Raw genomic sequence first — 18,107 nt, 5'->3', positions numbered from 1 at the left:
GAAGGTTGAGATGAAGAGAGAGGAGAGAGAGAGAATTGGTTTTAGAGGGAATGAGCTTTGGGAGATTGATTCTAGGATTTCGGTTTCATTATAATACTAGGAGATATTACATAGATTGCTTAGTTTCTGCCCTCTATGTCAATGCTCTTGCAGGAAGTTAAATTGGTCAATATCCCTAAGTATCGAATAGGGACGATTCCTGTGAAATCTTGTAATGGTTAACCCCTGTCAGAAGGGCACCTCGGTAGATTACAGGAATACATGTCTAGTAGATAACAATAAGGATAAAGGTAAAGATTTGGTACAGTTTCCTACTTCCTTATGGAGGAATTGCCTCTCTTTTCAAGAGAATGTCTTAGACATTCGTGAACGGGTTACCCTTGTCACTAGGGCCCCTCGAGTATATGATCTAGAGCACTCTTTCTACGAGAGCAGCAATTTCTAAGGGATTGTTTCTCCTTTTAAGGGAATGTCTTAGACGTTCGGAAAGGGTTACCCCTGTCACTGGAGCACCTTGGTCAATACGCTCTAGGGAATCCCTTTTGCGTGATTAACAATCCTCCACATCAATCAACAAAGTATGCAAATGAATATAAATATGTCACACACACAATTTATCATGAACAAGGCATTAACAAGTCATTGAATAGAAATATGGCGAATCTACATAGTTCTATATCTCTATCACATTACAAATACTTCCTAATCCTAGAAGAGGATATCTACTCCATTGTAAGGGAAGAACAACTCCAAAACATGAAGTAAAGCATACTTACAACCCTTGATATGAGAAGAAGGGGAAGAAGAGATGCTTGCCGAGGTTTCCGATGTCTTGGGGATGCCTCCTTGCTCTGGATATGGACAGAATGTCAAGAGATGACGGTGGATGAAACTCTAGGGTTTCCCCCGAAGGGGAGAACCCTTTCCCAAGGAGAGGGACGAAGTCCCGAACCAAAGATGTCCCCAAGAATAGAGTTCTTGACCCTTATATAGGTTAGGGCATGGGCGCCGCACGACTCGTGCCACGGCCGTGCGAGATCTGCAAGACCAACTGCCTCCTCCCTTCGGGTTGAGTGGCACGACCGTGTGAGATCTGCACGGTCGTGTCTTCCTTCTGCCCTGGTTACACTGCACAACCATCCGAATTGACACGCCCGTGCCTTCCTTCTGCTCTGGTTACACCACACGACAGTGCGAATTGACACGACCGTGCCTTCCTTCTGCTCTGGTTACACCACACGGCCGTGCGAATTGCCACGATCGTGCCTTTCTTCTACTATGGTTACACCGCACGACTGTGCAGAATTGACACGGCCGTGTATCAAGGCCGTGTGGATTTGTAGATCATTTTATCATATCTTAACGTGGTATTCTTGAGTTGAGGTCTTCATCAAAGTTGTAGATCTTGAAGTTATCTACAATTCGGTATAAAGAACAGCCAAAAATTCCAACTGAGCAGAATGTTATGACTATTTTAGTTTTAGTCTGCAGTGCAGAAATTTCACACGGTCTGGACACGACACCTTGGAAGCTCTAGACTCCACTTAAGCTTTGTTTCTGCTCCAAATCACATCCTATCAACAAGAAAACACACGAAGAGTAGATCTCCGAACAAAAGAGTATTTATACTGAATATATGCTAAGAGTGGTGAATATGCATAGAATATACGTGAATAAAGTAAATGAATGTGTGTCAAAACATGTATAAATGATCATAAGATCTACGCACATCATATTGAGAGTTTGTATAAGACTTCTCCGCATTCGCTAGTTACCGTAAAGGAGTGTTTTCATAGTGGATGAGCATGTCGTGTGTGGATCCTTGGATTAGTCACCTCTTCTTGAGGTGGATACCAAGTAAATCCTCGTGTTAGCGTTGTGAGTCTTGTTTCAAGTCTTTCCGCTGCATATCAACAACAACGAAGTAAGCTAACGAAGCGCGACGAGCTATTCACCCCCCTTTAACTACAAATTGACCCTAACATACTCCAGTCGGGAATCACATATCCTGACCTGCCGGAATCGCACATCCGGACTTCACCCATCAGGAATCAGACATCCCGACTGCCAATTAAGAATCAAACATCCTGACTAGACCTTCTTTCAATCAGGAATCAAACATCCCGACTATCAATCGAGAATCGAACATCTCAAAATCTGCATACTTAGTAAATGCATTAGATCATGACAACACCTAACTTAATTCATTTGTCATTCATCAAAACCTGAGTTAGACCGTTGGTGCAATTTGCACCAACACCATCTTCCTCATCTGATCCACTCGATATCCCTCTATTCCATCTGACTGTCTATATTGGTGCGGGAAGCATCAAACGATCGAACCCAAGTTTTGATAATGGCAAAGGGTTCAAAGTTAAGTCATCTTGTGATCTAACAAGGTTCATGGAGCTTGCAGGAAAGTCCTAAGTGGTACTTAGGCAAAAGTCCTAGCTGCGGTTAGGCGGGTGGAAAATCCTAGGGGATGGTAATCCTAGGTCATAGGGGGTGGTAACCCTATGCGGAAAGTCTTGGCGGGTCGAGAGCTTTAGGCAAAAGTCCTAGGGGGTGGTAACCCTAGGTGGAAAGTCCTGGTGTCGCGAACCAGGTGGAAGACTAGACGGGCCGTGAAGCGGAAGTCTAGCAGAAAGTCCGGAGGCTTCGAACGCTGAGCAAAAGTCCAGTCGATCAGGAGGATCGCACTGGCAACAGGTAAATCTCCTGAGTGGAGTAGGTGAGGATGCGTTCTCCGTAGAGGGAACAGTAGGCGTCGGGTTGACCTAAGGTTTACGGTCAGAAATCCGAAGTCAGACTCGGACAGTCCGATGACTGTCGACTATCATTTGTTATATCATTTTTGTGCTAACTTTGTTTTGCAGGATATTTATTTGGGACTAACATATTTTGCAGGAACAAAGAAACAATTTTGGCCTTGGATGAACAGTGTTCGAGGTGCCTCCATGGGGCTTGGAGGGGCCTCGGGTGCAAGCCGAAGCCAGCTGTCCAGAGGAGCTGGAGGCGCCTCGGATGAAGCTGGAGGCGCCTTAGACCAGGGCTTGAAGGCGCCTTGAGGAGGCTTGAAGGCGCCTTAAACCTGATAAGGTGCGACCAGGTTTGCACTGATCCACCCGTGCGACTTGGCGGCCTGGAGGCGCCTTGGACAGACTTGGAGGTGCCTCCAGCACAGTATAAAAGAGGGGTCGAGGAAGCAGCTCACAACAACAACTCCCGAGCAATCCTTACGCTACAAGATGCTAACGAGACGATCCCGAAGTGCTGCAACATCATCCCGATGACTTGGAGCTTCAGCTTTCATTTCTTTGTTGTCAGTATTAAGTACTTAGCTTGTAATATATTTTCAAGATTATAAGTGTTGCCCAACGTAAACGCTCAACGAGCGTGGGCCTTGGAGTAGGAGTCGCTCAAGGCTCCGAACCAAGTAAACTCCTCGTATCTCTGTGTGTGATATTCTTTTTACTATTTTCCGCTACGTTTATTATCTCGATTAGTTTTATGATTCTGAAACGAATGAAATAGCCACGAGCGCTATTCACCCCCTCTAGCGCTTCTTGATCTAACAGTCTACTCCATCGACACCATGATCAGTTTCAAGATGAGAGGAAGAAGGTTGGAGTTATGAAGGAGATAAGGGTTTACCATTTCCTTCGAAATTTTGTTTCCATCATCCCATCCATTCCGCATCCATCTTCAGTAAATCACTCATCTAACGTCGATCTTCATCCTTTCTACAGATCTAATCTAGTACAAGTTTGGGATGCCCTAGATTGGATTGTAAGCACCTCTAGATCCCTAGATTAATTCTTGTTAGCTATAGATCTCCTTCCATGTCATGAATGTTGGTTTAATTCCTCTATTTTCTTGATTACTGTTCATCCGTAGTTTTGATTTGTTGTTGGTTGATCTTCAAGGTTGAATGTTTTGATTTGTTGTTGATTGTGAATGAATTGCAGTAGGTTAAACTCTCCATGTTTTGAATTGGATCAGATTTGAATGCTTACCTTTGTTCCATGTTGATTGGTTGTCATTGATTCAGATTTTCCTTAATTTAGATCTCCTGCATTAGTCTTTAATTGAATGATGCTTGCAAAGTGTTCGATGGAATATTTCTTAGACTTTGGTTAGGTAATTCCTTTAGTAGTTGTTTGCATCGCTTTGTTAATTTTGATTCCATTATGCTCGTGCCCTTTCTTTAAATGCAATTAGGATAGCTAAGCATATGTTTTTCATTACATGCGCTAGGTTTCATTAAATGTTTCATTTCATTAGATGTTTACTCGATGTTACCTTCAATTCGCATGCAATTATAGTTAAGTTGGATTAAGGTTGCATGATATGCATTGCTATTTCATTTCATAGTCTTAGAACCCAAAATCTAAAACTCTCCTTTTTACATCCAAAAATTCAAAGCAATAACATAAGATTCTAGATTAACATCTTACTAATGCATTCCTTGAGAGAAATGATCTAGGCTATGCCCTATACTATGTTGCTGAAGTTAGGGGATTCAGTATTTTATTTATACCCATTTCATGAAAACATTGGGTTTATCTAGTCTATTGGGATGAACAGTTAAATACATCAACGTGGAAGAAGTCCAAATCACTAAAAACAAAGAAGTACCCACTGCGACCTTCCTTCCAAAACGAATGAAAGACTCCACCTCCCATGCAACACAAAGAGCACGGGTCGAGTCTGTTAGCAATTTCGAGCCGCAAAAATCGCTTTTTGCGTTGCGGAAATCTCGAAGCTAGCCACGGATCTGTGCGAAGATAGATAAACAAAAATTCATGTACATGTTTGTCTACACTAGATATACCTTAGATCTACATGAAAAGGAAGTATTACCCTTGTAGCGATGCCCTTCGCGTATCCCGCTCGTCCAAATGGTTGCCGGATCTCGTAGAGTGTCAAGTGTACACTCCTCTACACGTATCCACACGGACAAAAGGTGGAGAAAACCACTTAGAGTGTGCTAGTACTCTTGAGAGGTCTCGGCAATGGAGGAGAAGGAGAGAAAAAGAGAGGAAGAAGAAGAGACCTTGAATAAGCACACCCTTGCTTCACCCCTTAATGTGGCCGGCCACTTATTAGAGCATTTTATACCTCCATGTAATACCAAGAGTCATGACTCTTAGTCTTCCTCATGAGGTGACACACAATGATGTAGCCTTGATGATGTGGAACATCATCATTGGCCGACCCATGCCAAGTCACAATGCAGTGACATTTGGTCAAGTCAAACTTGACCTTTCATCTTCTCTCTCAAGTCAAGTTAAACTTGACCTCTTATCTCCCATGGTTGATCAAATCTAGACTTTGACTCAAATCAATTTAATTTAATGAATCTCTATTCATTGGTTTAAATTGACTCAATGAATTATAGTCTAAATTAGACTCATTCGATACATGAATCAAATTGAGTCCAACTCAATTAGTCTAATTTGGATTACTCTTAATCCAATTTGGTTCTGTAGGACCGATGCGGCCGGCTAGAAGGGGGGGTTGAATAGCCCTGAGTAAAACACAACCCTTTCTCGGACAATTAAGCTAACACTTGAAAAGAATAGATTAAGCAGAAAATAAAGCATAAAAACGAGGCACCGGTTTTGACTTGGTTACAACCGGGGAGGTTGTTAATCCAAGGAAGATTGTTGCACTAAAAACTCCTTCAGGCGGAGAAGCCTCGTTTACAGCAGTGTAGGCACAAAAAGAAAGAAGCTAATCAAAGAAATGGAAGCACACAAGTGTTGTTTACAATTTCTGAACTGATGTTAAAGCTTCTGGACCAAGGCTGTATTTATAGCCTTGGTCGGGGCGCCTGGAAAGGTTCCGGGCGCCCTGGGGGGGATAAAATTTTATCCCCCAACGTTCAGATCGAGATAATTCTCGATCTGGTCAACATTACTGTTCCGGGCGCCCGGAAGGGTTCCGGGCGCCCCGGACCCCGAAAGTCAACACAGTTGACTTTTTCATCCGGGACCGCTTCTCTGGTTCAGTCCCGCTTCGGTCCAGTTCTTCCATTCCGGATCCGCTCGTTTGGGTGATCTCTGCCTTCCGGAAAAGGGCTCACCCGAACCCAACTTCCGGTCTTCTCGAGCGTGCTTCCCTCCGGCTTCTCGTCCCTCGAACGTCTTCTCCTTCGCCACCGTACTCATCCGCAGATCTTCGTCCCTTGCCGACCTTCTCGCTAGCTGCCTCTTGCTCCCGAGCAATCTTCCGCTTCGGCCCTCGGAACCACCGCCGCTTCCTTCTCGTCACGGTGTACTCTTCCTGTCCCTCGGACGCACGTCCTTCTCGCTAGTCTTCCACTCGAGTACTGTGTTTCTAAGCTCCCGCACACTTAGACACAAGGTTAAATACAGACCTAACTTAACTTGTTGATCACACCAAAACAACCTTGGGGTTCCAACAATCTCCCCCTTTTTGGTGTGATCAACCCAAGTTAAGCTAGGGTTAAAATAGACATAAAATTGAATTAAGTAAATTAACTTAAATTGCAATTTACGTGCAAAAAGATAGAAAATTAAATTCTATCTACCTCCCCCTAGACTTATACTTTCCCTTCTCCCCCTTTGATCACAAAAAAATGGGGTTCCAAGAAAAATAATCTAAGGGTTAAAGACTTAGAAAAAATATTTCTAAAAAAAATCTAAGTTTTTAAGAAATTTAGAAAATTTTTCTAAGTAATTAAAGCTGAGATTTCTAGTTTCAAAAAAATTCTTAACTTAGGAAAAAATAATTTTTGAGAATATTTCTAAAAAAATTCTAAGTAGGTAAATTGAAATAAAATGTTTTGAATAACCTTTTTCAAGCACTAATTAATTCTTGTATTAATGCTTCATTAGTAAGTTAATTAAACATTTGTTTCAATATTTTGGCTTCCAGGTCGTGGCGAGGCACTAGGCCTTCTTGGTTATTGGAGCAACAACCACTTCCTTAGACAAAGCCTCATAAAGAAATTCTTTATTTAATTTTCTCACTTAAAGCGCTAATTTTACTTTTAAAATTAATTTAAGCATGATTTAGGAACCCAATATAGGTTCCAACCTACTGGATTAACTAAAAAGTTTTTAGGGACATATTTTCTAGAGATATTTTTAATTTGTCCCTGGTGATATCTATAATACCAATTCAAATTATTGAACCTTCTAAAATTGGTTTTAGATGAGCAAGCAGAGTTTTTCAAATTTTCTACTTGAAGAATTAAATTTTGAATTTCTAATTTTAATTTTTCATTTTCTAAATTTGATTTATCTAACATTTCTAACGGACAAGATGTAGCTAATATTGCTTTTAAATCTTTATTTTCATTTTCTAATTTGCAGCAATCTTTTGTTAAAATTTTAACGAATTTAAACATTTTATTTGGAGGAAGAGATCGTACCTCACTTACCTTGTCGATCTCGTTGTCGGTTTCTCCCCCTGAACTGCTGCTCTCTTCGGACGTGGCTCCCCTTTCATTGATGCTTTCGATGCTCATTTCAGAAGAGCTTGATTCGCAGTCGTCGTCTTGATGACTCGCCATTAATGCGAGCCCGGAGAACTCCTTGACTTCTGATTCCGACGACGTATCGTCCCACGTCGCTTTTAGGGCCTTGCGATTTTGGATAGGCTTCTTACCCTTGTCCTTCCCGTTGTTCTTCAGTTTAGGGCAATTGTCCTTGACGTGCCCTTCTTCATCGCAATGGTAGCAGCGGATGGTTCTTTTCTTTCTCCCCTGCGGATGGTTAGATTTCCTAGATTTACAAATATTTTTAAATCGTCTTACCATCATTACCATTTCCTCGTCGTCGAGAGAAGATTCTGACTCAGGTTCGTCTCTCGAAGCTTTAAGGGCGACATTATTCTTGGGCTCCTTCGGACTTGCACATCTTGACTCATGCACTTCAAAAGTTGAAAAGAATTCGTCTAATGAAATTTTTTCTAGATTTTTTGAAATGTAAAAGGCATCTACTAGTGATGCCCATTTTGAGTTTCTAGGAAAGGAATTTAGGGCATACCTTAGCGAATCTCGGTTACTTACCTCTTCTCCGAGATTCGTAAGTCTGGTGATGAGTTCCTGAATCCTCGAGTGTAGATGTGCAATTGTTTCACCTTCTTCAAATCGGAGGTTTGTAAGCTGGTTACGAAGTAAATCCCGTCTTGCAAGTTTGGCTTCGGATGTTCCTTCGTGTAACTCAAGGAATTTATCCCAAAGCTCCTTTGTCGAGTTGTAGGTACCGACTCGATTGACTTCTTGTGTTGGAAGTACACTTAGCAGATGAAATTCTGCTTTCTTGTTTGCCACGTGGTCAGCCTGCTCCTTCTTTGACCATTGATTTCTTGCTTTGCCCTCTGGTGCTTCATAGCCAAATTCCATTGTTAGTAATAAATCATAATCTGTTTCAAGAAATACCTCCATTCGCTTTTTCCATAGCGAGTCCCTTCGAATTTTGGTGCGTGGATATTGGATCCGCCATCTTGTTGCTTCGTTCGGTGGTCCTCACGCGCCTCGGCTCTGATACCACTTGTAGGACCGATGCGGCTAGAAGGGGGTTGAATAGCCCCGAGTAAAACACAACCCTTTCGGACAATTAAGCTAACACTTGAAAAGAATAGATTAAGCGAAAATAAAGCATAAAACGAGGCACGGTTTTGACTTGGTTACAACCGGGAGGTTGTTAATCCAAGGAAGATTGTTGCACTAAAAACTCCTTCAAAGCGGAGAAGCCTCGTTTACATGTAGGCACAAAAGAAAGAAGCTAATCAAAGAAATGGAAGCACACAAGTGTTGTTTACAATTTCGGAACTGATGTTAAAGCTTCGGACCAAGGCATATTTATAGCCTTGGTCGGGCGCCTGAAAGGGTTCCGGGCACAGGGGATAAAATTTTATCCCCAACGCTTCAGATCGAGATAATTCTCGATCTGGTCAACATTATTCCGGCGCCGGAAGGGTTCCGGCGCCGGATGGGTCCGGCGCCGGTCCGGCGCCGGACTCGAAAGTCAACATTGACTTTTCATCCGGACCGCTTCTCGGTTCAGTCCGCCGGTCCGGTTCTTCCATTCCGGATCCGCTCGTTTGGGTGATCTCGCCCGGAAAAGGGCTCACCCGAACCCAACTTCCGGCCTTCTCGGCGTGCTTCCTCCCGGCTTCTCGTCCCTCAATTGCCGTGTTTCCTTCTCGTCCGCCAGCGTACTCATCCGCAGTCTTCGTCCCTCGGTCGTCGACCTTCTCGCTAGCTGCGTCTCTTGCTCCCCGAGCAATCTTCCGCTCCGGCTTTCGTCCCTCGGAACCACCGCGCGCTTCCTTCTCGTCCGCCGGTGTACTCTTCCGCAGCGCCTCGTCCCTCGGACGCACAGCGTGCCGTCCTTCTCGCTAGCTGCGTCTTCCACTCGAGTACCTGTGTTTCTAAGCTCCTGCACACTTAGACACAAGGTTAAATACACAGGACCTAACTTAACTTGTTGATCACACCAAAACAACCTTGGGGTTCCAACAGGTTCATCACATGAACCTAATCCTCTTGGTCCATCATATGAACCTAATCTCCATCTAACTGCCCTTTGTGTGTGACCCTATAAGTTCTTATAACGTTGACAATGCTCCTAAATCCATTTAGAAACATAAGTAATGAGCGGTATCTAGCAACACATCATTACTACCCAAGTTACAAGAATGTTGAGATCCAACATCACCATTGTAACTCTCACAATATGTGACAATGTCCTTCTATCCTTAACATCTAAATTAATCAATTGAGGCATAGACCGTGTCATCCTCTAATTAATCTATGTCTTGAACTCTAAGTAGACACATTCTAATCAAATGAGCTCAATATCTCATATTGACTTATTTGAGCACGATCATGCACTTAGTTGTCTCACTCTATCAAGAATCATGATATCACTCCCGTCATATAGGAGAGATAAATCCCTTCTACATCACTCACATCCCTCTGCATAATTTGTTACATACCCAGTAGTCGCCTTAATAGTCCACCCATTTACGGGTGACGTTTGACGAAGCCAAAGTATGCAACTCCTTATGTAGGGAATCATGGTGACTTCAGGTCCAAAGACTGATAGTTATACTAATAGTCACATGAGAAAGTATATGACACTCATATAACAATCCATGATACTTTCTCATGGCGGCCGGGTCATTCAGTATACATTCTTCAATGCATACCCATGTGTCAACTTGATATCTAATATCCATGACTTGTGAGATCAAGTCATCGAGTTGACCTATATGCTAGTCTCATCGCATTAACATTGTCCCTGAATGTTAATACTTGACTAGGAATGATTAAGAGTAGTGTTCTCTATATCATCTCATTATCAATTCAACCAATCGATTGATATAGATAAGAACCTTCTACTCAAGGACGCTATTATACTTAGTTATTTGGCACCAATACAAGTAAGTATAATAACCATAAAGAAATGTCTTTATAAATAGGAATATGATACATCGAGTCCATACAATAATCATCACATGATCGACTCTAGGGCTCTCACTAACAATCTCCCACTAGCACTAGTGTCATTCAGTGTAGGCCCTAACACCCAATGACCTAGTGTGACCATCATGTTTTCTCTGTGCCAAAGCCTTGGTTAAGGGATCAGCGACGTTAGCCTCTGTGGGTACTCTGCAAATCTTCACATCTCCTCTATTGATGATCTCTCGAATGAGATGAAAGCGTCATAGTATGTGTTTGGTCCGCTGGTGTGAACGAGATTCCTTAGCCTGCGCAATTACTCCATTGTTGTCACAATAGAGCTTTATAGGATCGGCTATGCTAGGAACCACCCTAAGCTCAATAATGAACTTGCGGATCCAAACTGCCTCCTTTGCTGCTTCTGATGCAGCAATATACTCGGCCTCTGTTGTAGAATCAACAACTGTGTCCTGTTTCAAACTCTTCCAGCTCACAACACCACCATTCAAGCAAAACACGAACCCAGACTGCGATCTATAATCATCTTGGTCAGTTTGAAAGTTAGTATCACTGTAACCCTTTACAGCTAGCTCGCCATTGCCTCCAAATATCAAGAAATATTCTTTAGTCATTCTCAAGTACTTAAGAATATTCTTGACCGCTATCCAGTGACGCTCACCTGGATCTGACTGGTATCTGCTAGTCATGCTCAAAGCATACGAAACATCAGGATGAGTACATAGCATGGCGTACATGATAGATCCTATGGCTGAAGCATAAGGGATCTTATCCATGTGGTGTCTCTCCTCTCTAGAAGAGGGACTTTGAGACTTCGAAAGACTCACACCATGTGACATCGGTAGAAATCCTTTCTTGGAACACTGCATGACAAACCGTAGTAATACCGTGTCAATATATGTACTTTGACTTAGGCCAAGTAATCTTTTAGATCTATCTCTATAGATCTTTATGTCTAGAATACAAGCTGCTTCACCTAAGTCCTACATTGAGAAACAATTCCCCAGCCAAGTCTTTACAGATTGCAGCAAAGGGATGTCTTTTCCAATGAGCAATATGTCATCCACATACAATACAAGGAAGACAACTGTGTTTCCAACAACCTTCTTGTAGACACAGGGTTCATCTTCATTCTTGATGAAACTAAACTGTTTGATCGCATCATCGAATCGAAGATTCCAGCTTCGAGAAGCTTGCTTTAGTCTATAAATGGGCTTATACAGCTTGCATACTCTGCGAGTATACAGTGGATCTACAAAACCATCAGGTTGTGTCATATACACATCCTCGAGCAAGTTTCCATTCAAAAACACGGTTTTGACATCCATTTGCCAGATCTCATAATCATGGTATGCTGCAATAGCAAGCATGGTCCGAATGGACTTAAACATCGCTACTGGAGAAAAAGTTTCATCATAGTCAATACCATGAATTTGCTTGAAACCTTTAGCTACCAAACGACCCTTATAGGTATGCATAAGTCTATCCATGTCAGTCTTTCTCTTAAAGACCTACTTGCACCCAATGGGTTTGACGCCTTCAGGTGGATCAACCAAAGTCCATACTTGGTTGGTGTACATGGATTCCATCTCGGATCTCATGGCCTCTAGCCATTTCTCAGAATCAGGTCTCATCACAGCTTCCTGATAGGAGGTATGCTCATTCTCAACGAGCATAACGTCGTCATGATCAGATAAGAGAAATGAGTATCTCTCAGGCTGACGACGTACCCTGTCAGACCTGCGAAGAGGTAAGTCTACTTGAACTGGTTGTTGTTCCTCAACTCCTTGTGCAACAATCTCATCATCCACAACATTTTACGGTTCCAGTTCAACTTCCATCAAGGCTTCAGTGCTATGGTCCATATCTTGAACTTCTTCAAGATCGAACATACTCTCACTAGTTTTTCTAGAAACAAAGTTCTTTTCTAGAAATACCCCAGTCTTAGCCACAAACACTTTATGGTGGCTGGGAATGTAGAAGTAATATCCCTTCGTTTCCTTGGGATATCCTATAAAATATCACTTATCGGATTTGGGTCCCAGTTTATCCGAGACTTGACGTCGAACGTAAGCCTCACAACCCCAAATCCTCATAAAAGATATCTAGGCATCTCTCCCAGTCCATATCTTATATGGTGTCTTTATCACAGTTTTGGATGGAACACGGTTAAGTGTGAAGGCTGCTGTGTCTAGAGTATATCCCCAAAAAGATATAAGAAGATCTGTGTGACTCATCATAAATCATACATATCTAATAGGGTACGATTCCTCTTTTCGAATACACCATTCCACTGTGGTGTTCCAGGAGGAGTGAGTTGGGATAGAATCCCACACTCAGCTAGATAGTCATAAAACTCATGGCTAAGGTATTCACCACCTCGATCTGATCGAAGTATCTTAATACTCTTGTCTAGCTGGTTTTGTACTTAATTTTTGAATTCTTTAAACTTTTCAAAGGATTGTGACTTATGTGTCATCAGATACACATAACCATATCTACTGAAGTCATCAGTAAATGTAATGAAGTACCTATAACCACCTCTGGCAGTGACATTGAAAGGGTCACATACATCACTATGTATAAGTCCTAACAAGTTAGTTACTCTTTCGTTGTGTCCACTAAAGGGAGTCTTGGTCATCTTGCCCAGTAGGCATGACTCGCATGTCTCATATAATTCAAAATTAAATGAGTCCAGCAAACCATCTTTATGGAGCTGGGATAAGCGATTCTCATTTATATGACCTAAGCGACAATGCTAGAGATAGGTTCGGTTCATTTTATTTGACTTGAACCTTTTGGTACTTATGTTATAGATGAGGTTCTCTAAGTCTAGAATGTAGAGTCCGTTCATCAGAGATGCACTACAATAGAACATATCTTTCAAATAAATGGAACAACATTTGTTCTTTATTATAAATGAAAAGCCTTTCTTGTCTAAACAAGAAACTGAAATGATGTTCTTTGTGAGAGCAGACACATAACAGTGTTCATCTAATTCTAGTACAAGCCCAGAGGATAGAGATAGAAAGTAAGTTCCTACAGCAACAACAACAACCCGTGCTCCATTGCCTACTCGTAGGTCCACCTCGCCCTTCGTCAATGCCCTGCTATTTCTCAGCGCCTGTAAACTAGTACAAATGTGAGAAGTACATTCGGTATCTAATACTCACGATGAAGAAATAGAGAGATTGACTTCTATAACATATATACCTGAAGTAAAAATCTCATTTATCTTCTTCTTAAGATCTTCCAGGTATCCTTTGCAGTTCCTCTTCTAGTGCCTGGTCTAACCGCAGTGGAAGCAGGTAGCATCCTTGGCAACTCCTCCTTTAGGTTTCATTACCTTGCCTTTGCCCTTGGCTTGAGACTTTCCCTTACTTTTAGGCTTGCCCTTGCCTTTATGCTTTTGCACCATCAAAATGGAGTTGGGCTTTACCTTCTTAAGGTTGAGCTCAGTAGTTCACAATATGCTTAGCAGCTCAGGCAATGGCTTATCAATTTCGTTCATGTTGTAATTTATGACAAATTGACTGTAACTTTCTGGCAAGGATTGCAAGATCAAGTCAGTGGCCAGTTCTTGGCCAAGTGGGAATCCCAACCTCTGTAGGTTCTCGATATACCCAATCATCTTGAGTACATATGGACCTACGGGAGTCCCATCTTGCATCTTGCACTGAAACAGTGCCTTAGATATCTCGAATCTCTCGTGCCTTGCTTGTCCTTGATATAGTTGATGAAGATGTTCAACCATATCATAAGCAATCATCAACTCGTGTTGCTTCTGAAGCTCAGAGTTCATGGTTGCGAGCATGAGGCATGCCACATCTAATGCATCATCTTGATGCTTCTTATAAGCATCTCGGTCGGCTCGCGTGGTAGTGGCAGGAGGTGCCTTTGGAATGGGCTGCTCCAGGACGTACAGTTTTCTTTCTTGTGTGAGAACGATTCTCAGATTCCTGTACCAGTCCAAGAAATTAGCTCCATTGAGCTTGTCCTTGTCAAGGACAGAACGCAGGGAGAAAATGTTCGTGTTCGTTGACATGACAATCTACTACATAAATAAAGCAGAAATTAAATATCATATTCCACTTATCATTTAATTAGACCTTTAACTAAATGATGCTCCCACTGAATTATAGGGCTTTTGTAGAATCAAGTTATGGATATGGTCAAACCACACTACTAGATTCATACAAATTAGCTATAATTCTCACGAGACAAGATCCACATCATACTACGCCTTGAGTTAGCTTTGGCTAAATCACCCAAGACTTAGTATGATCGGTAGATAACTAATTACCAATTACATCTTTAAGCAACTCTTGTTTATACTATCTTCCCAACCGTTGGAAAATGCCTATAGTTTTACTTGATCCAATTGAGCTAACTAGTTATACTCAATCTAATTGAGTTTGTTCTCACCCAAGCTTTGATAGGCGGGACCAAGATTGTCCCTCCGCTCCCTACTAAGATAATATGCGTTGCTCTGCTTTGGCAGATTCAACAACAACAAATGATCGAGGTAGTGATGGGTATCAAAACTTGGTAGGTATTTCGAGTTGACTTGATTAAGATCTAATCTAATCATGAATGTGTATCATATATGCATTAAGACACTAATTACCCTACATTAGCATGCATCACATACACATAAACAATGATAGACACACACACACACACACACACACACACACACACACACACATATATATATATATATATACTGATTAATTAATTTGTGATGAGGTCATGGCCCTACTACGATCTTCTCAAGCCAATGAAAAGATCGGACGGTCAACCTAGGGTTAGCGGCTTCTTCAAGCGCCTCCTTTTGACCGCCATGTGTTGACAGCACCCTCTTCGTAACTCCTTCTTGAGTGGACCTTCCACCGCTTCATTTTGTACATAACAAATATGAAACTCGAGTTACATTCGAGTCTAAAATCTATTTACAATACGAACATAATAAGGGAGGCACAACGCGCAGGTCGCATATCATATACAACACACACAATACTAAAATGGCGCGCAGACCATATTATGAATTACAACACAATTTTAACCAATCACATTGGGGTTTTTGGGCCATGACCATCACAATATCATACATAATTCTAAATTATGTATTTTACATAAATTTCTATAATTTTACTACTGTTTTATCAGTTTTATGAGTCACAACTCCTCGATGGTTCCGTTTAGCGTTTTTCGGGCGCAATCGCGAGACAATGCCCTTTGCGGGGTTAGGGGCAGCGCCCCTTCTCGCGAAATGAATATCGTGAGTGTCCCAAATTGATCTAATAGCGCCTTAAGTCACTGTCCAAAAAAAAATAATTTTTTTTGGACGAGACCTTGTCGTTTCGGAAGGTTTTTCTCAGTATTTGAAGCCTACAAGTGTCCAAGCACTTGTTGCTTCGCCTCTACAAGAAAAATACTCACAAAATCCATAAAAGTATAAAAATTATAGAAACTTACAGATCTGAAACCTTTTCATAATAACAAATACAAACATGTACAAGCTTCGCACGTGGCTCTGATACCACTGTTAGCAATTTCGAGCCGCAAAAATCGCTTTTTGCATTGCAAAAACCTCGAAGCTAGCCACGAATCCGTGCGAAGACAGATAAACAAAAATTCATGTACATGTTTGTCTACACTAGATCTACCTTAGATCTACATGAAAAGGAAGTATTACCCTTGTAGCGATGCCCTTCGCGTATCCCGCTCGTCCAAATGGTTGCCGGATCTCGTAGAGTGTCAAGTGTACACTCCTCTACACATATCCACACGGAAAAAAGGTGGAGAGAACCACTTAGAGTGTGCTAGCACTCTTGAGAGGTCTCGGCAATGGAGGAGAAGGAGAGAAAAAGATAGGAAGAAGAAGAGACCTTGAATAAGCACACCCTTGCTTCACCCCTTAATGTGGCCGACCACTTATTAGAGCATTTTATACTTCCATGTAATACCAAGAGTCATGACTTTTGGTCTTCCTCATGAGGTGGCATATAATGATGTAGCCTTGATGATGTGGAACATCATCATTGGTCGGCCTATGCCAAGTCACAATGAAGTGGCATTTGGTTAAGTCAAACTTGACCTTTCATCTTCCCTCTCAAGTCAAGTTAAACTTGACCTCTTATCTCCCATGGTTGATCAAATCTCGACTTTGACTCAAATCAATTTAATTTAATGAATCTTTATTCATTGGTTTAAATTGACTCAATGAATCATAGTCTAAATTAGACTCATTCGACACATGAATCAAATTGAGTCCAACTCAATTAGTCTAATTTGGATTTCTCTTAATCCAATTTGGTTCATCACATGAACCTAATCCTCTTGGTCCATCATATGAACCTAATTTCCATCTAACTGCCCTTTGTGTGTGACTCTATAAGTTCTTATAACGTTGACAATGCTCCTAAACCCATTTAGAAACATAAGTAATGAGCGGTATCTAGCAACACATCATTACTACCCAAGTTACAAGAATGTTGAGATCCAACATCACCATTGTGACTACTAATTGTGACTCTCACAATATGTGACAATGTCCTTCTATCCTTGACATCTAAATTGATCAATTGAGGCATATACCGTGTCATCCTCTAATCAATCTATGTCTTGAACTCTAAGTAGACACACTCTAATCAAATGAGCTCAATATCTCATATTGACTTATTTGGGCATGGTCATGCACTTAGTTGTCTCACTCTATCAAGAGTCATAATATCACTCCTGTCATATAGGAGAGATAGATCCCTTCTACATCACTCATATCCCTCTGCATAATTTGTTACATACCCAGTAGTCGCCTTTATAGTCCACCCATTTACGGGTGACGTTTGACGAAGCCAAAGTATGCAACTCCTTATATAGGGAATCATTGTGACTTCAGGTCCAAGGACTGATAGTCATACTAATAGTCACATGAGAAAGTATATGCCACTTATATAATGATCCATGATACTTTCTCATAGCGGCCGGGTCATTCAGTATACATTCTTCAATGCATACCCATGTGTCAACTTGATATCTAATATCTGTTAGGACCAAAAGTAGCTAGAGGGGGGGGGGGGGGTGAATAGCTCGTCGCGTTCACTGGTTGCTCGGCGTTGCTTGGCGTTGCTTGGCGTTGCTTGGCGTTGCTTGTTTCTTCAAGAATATGCAGCGGAAAATACAGAAACAAATGCAACAACGCTAACACGGTTGGTTTACTTGGTATCCACCTCACAAGAGGTGACTAGTCCAAGGATCCACACCATGCACGCACCCTCCACTATGAAAACACTCCTTTTCGGTAACTACCAAGGGCGGAGAAGCCCTACAAGACTCTCAGTACAAGAAGAAAGGAAAGGGAAACAAAATACAAGCCAAAGTACTGATAGTCATACTAATAGGGAAGCCACAAGAGGTGACGTTTGACGAAGCCAAAGTATGCAACTCCTTATATAGGGAATCATGGTGACTTTAGGTCCAAGGACTGATAGTCATACTAATAGTCACATGAGAAAGTATATGCCACTTATATAATGATCCATGATACTTTCTCATAGCGGCCGGGTCATTCAGTATACATTCTTCAATGCATACCCATGTGTCAACTTGATATCTAATATCCATGACTTGTGAGATCAAGTCATCG

Source organism: Zingiber officinale, chromosome 8A (genome assembly GCF_018446385.1).
Source record: "Zingiber officinale cultivar Zhangliang chromosome 8A, Zo_v1.1, whole genome shotgun sequence".
NCBI lineage: Eukaryota > Viridiplantae > Streptophyta > Magnoliopsida > Zingiberales > Zingiberaceae > Zingiber > Zingiber officinale.
The sequence above is the reverse complement of the archived record's forward strand: the minus strand, read 5'-3'. Positions refer to the sequence as shown.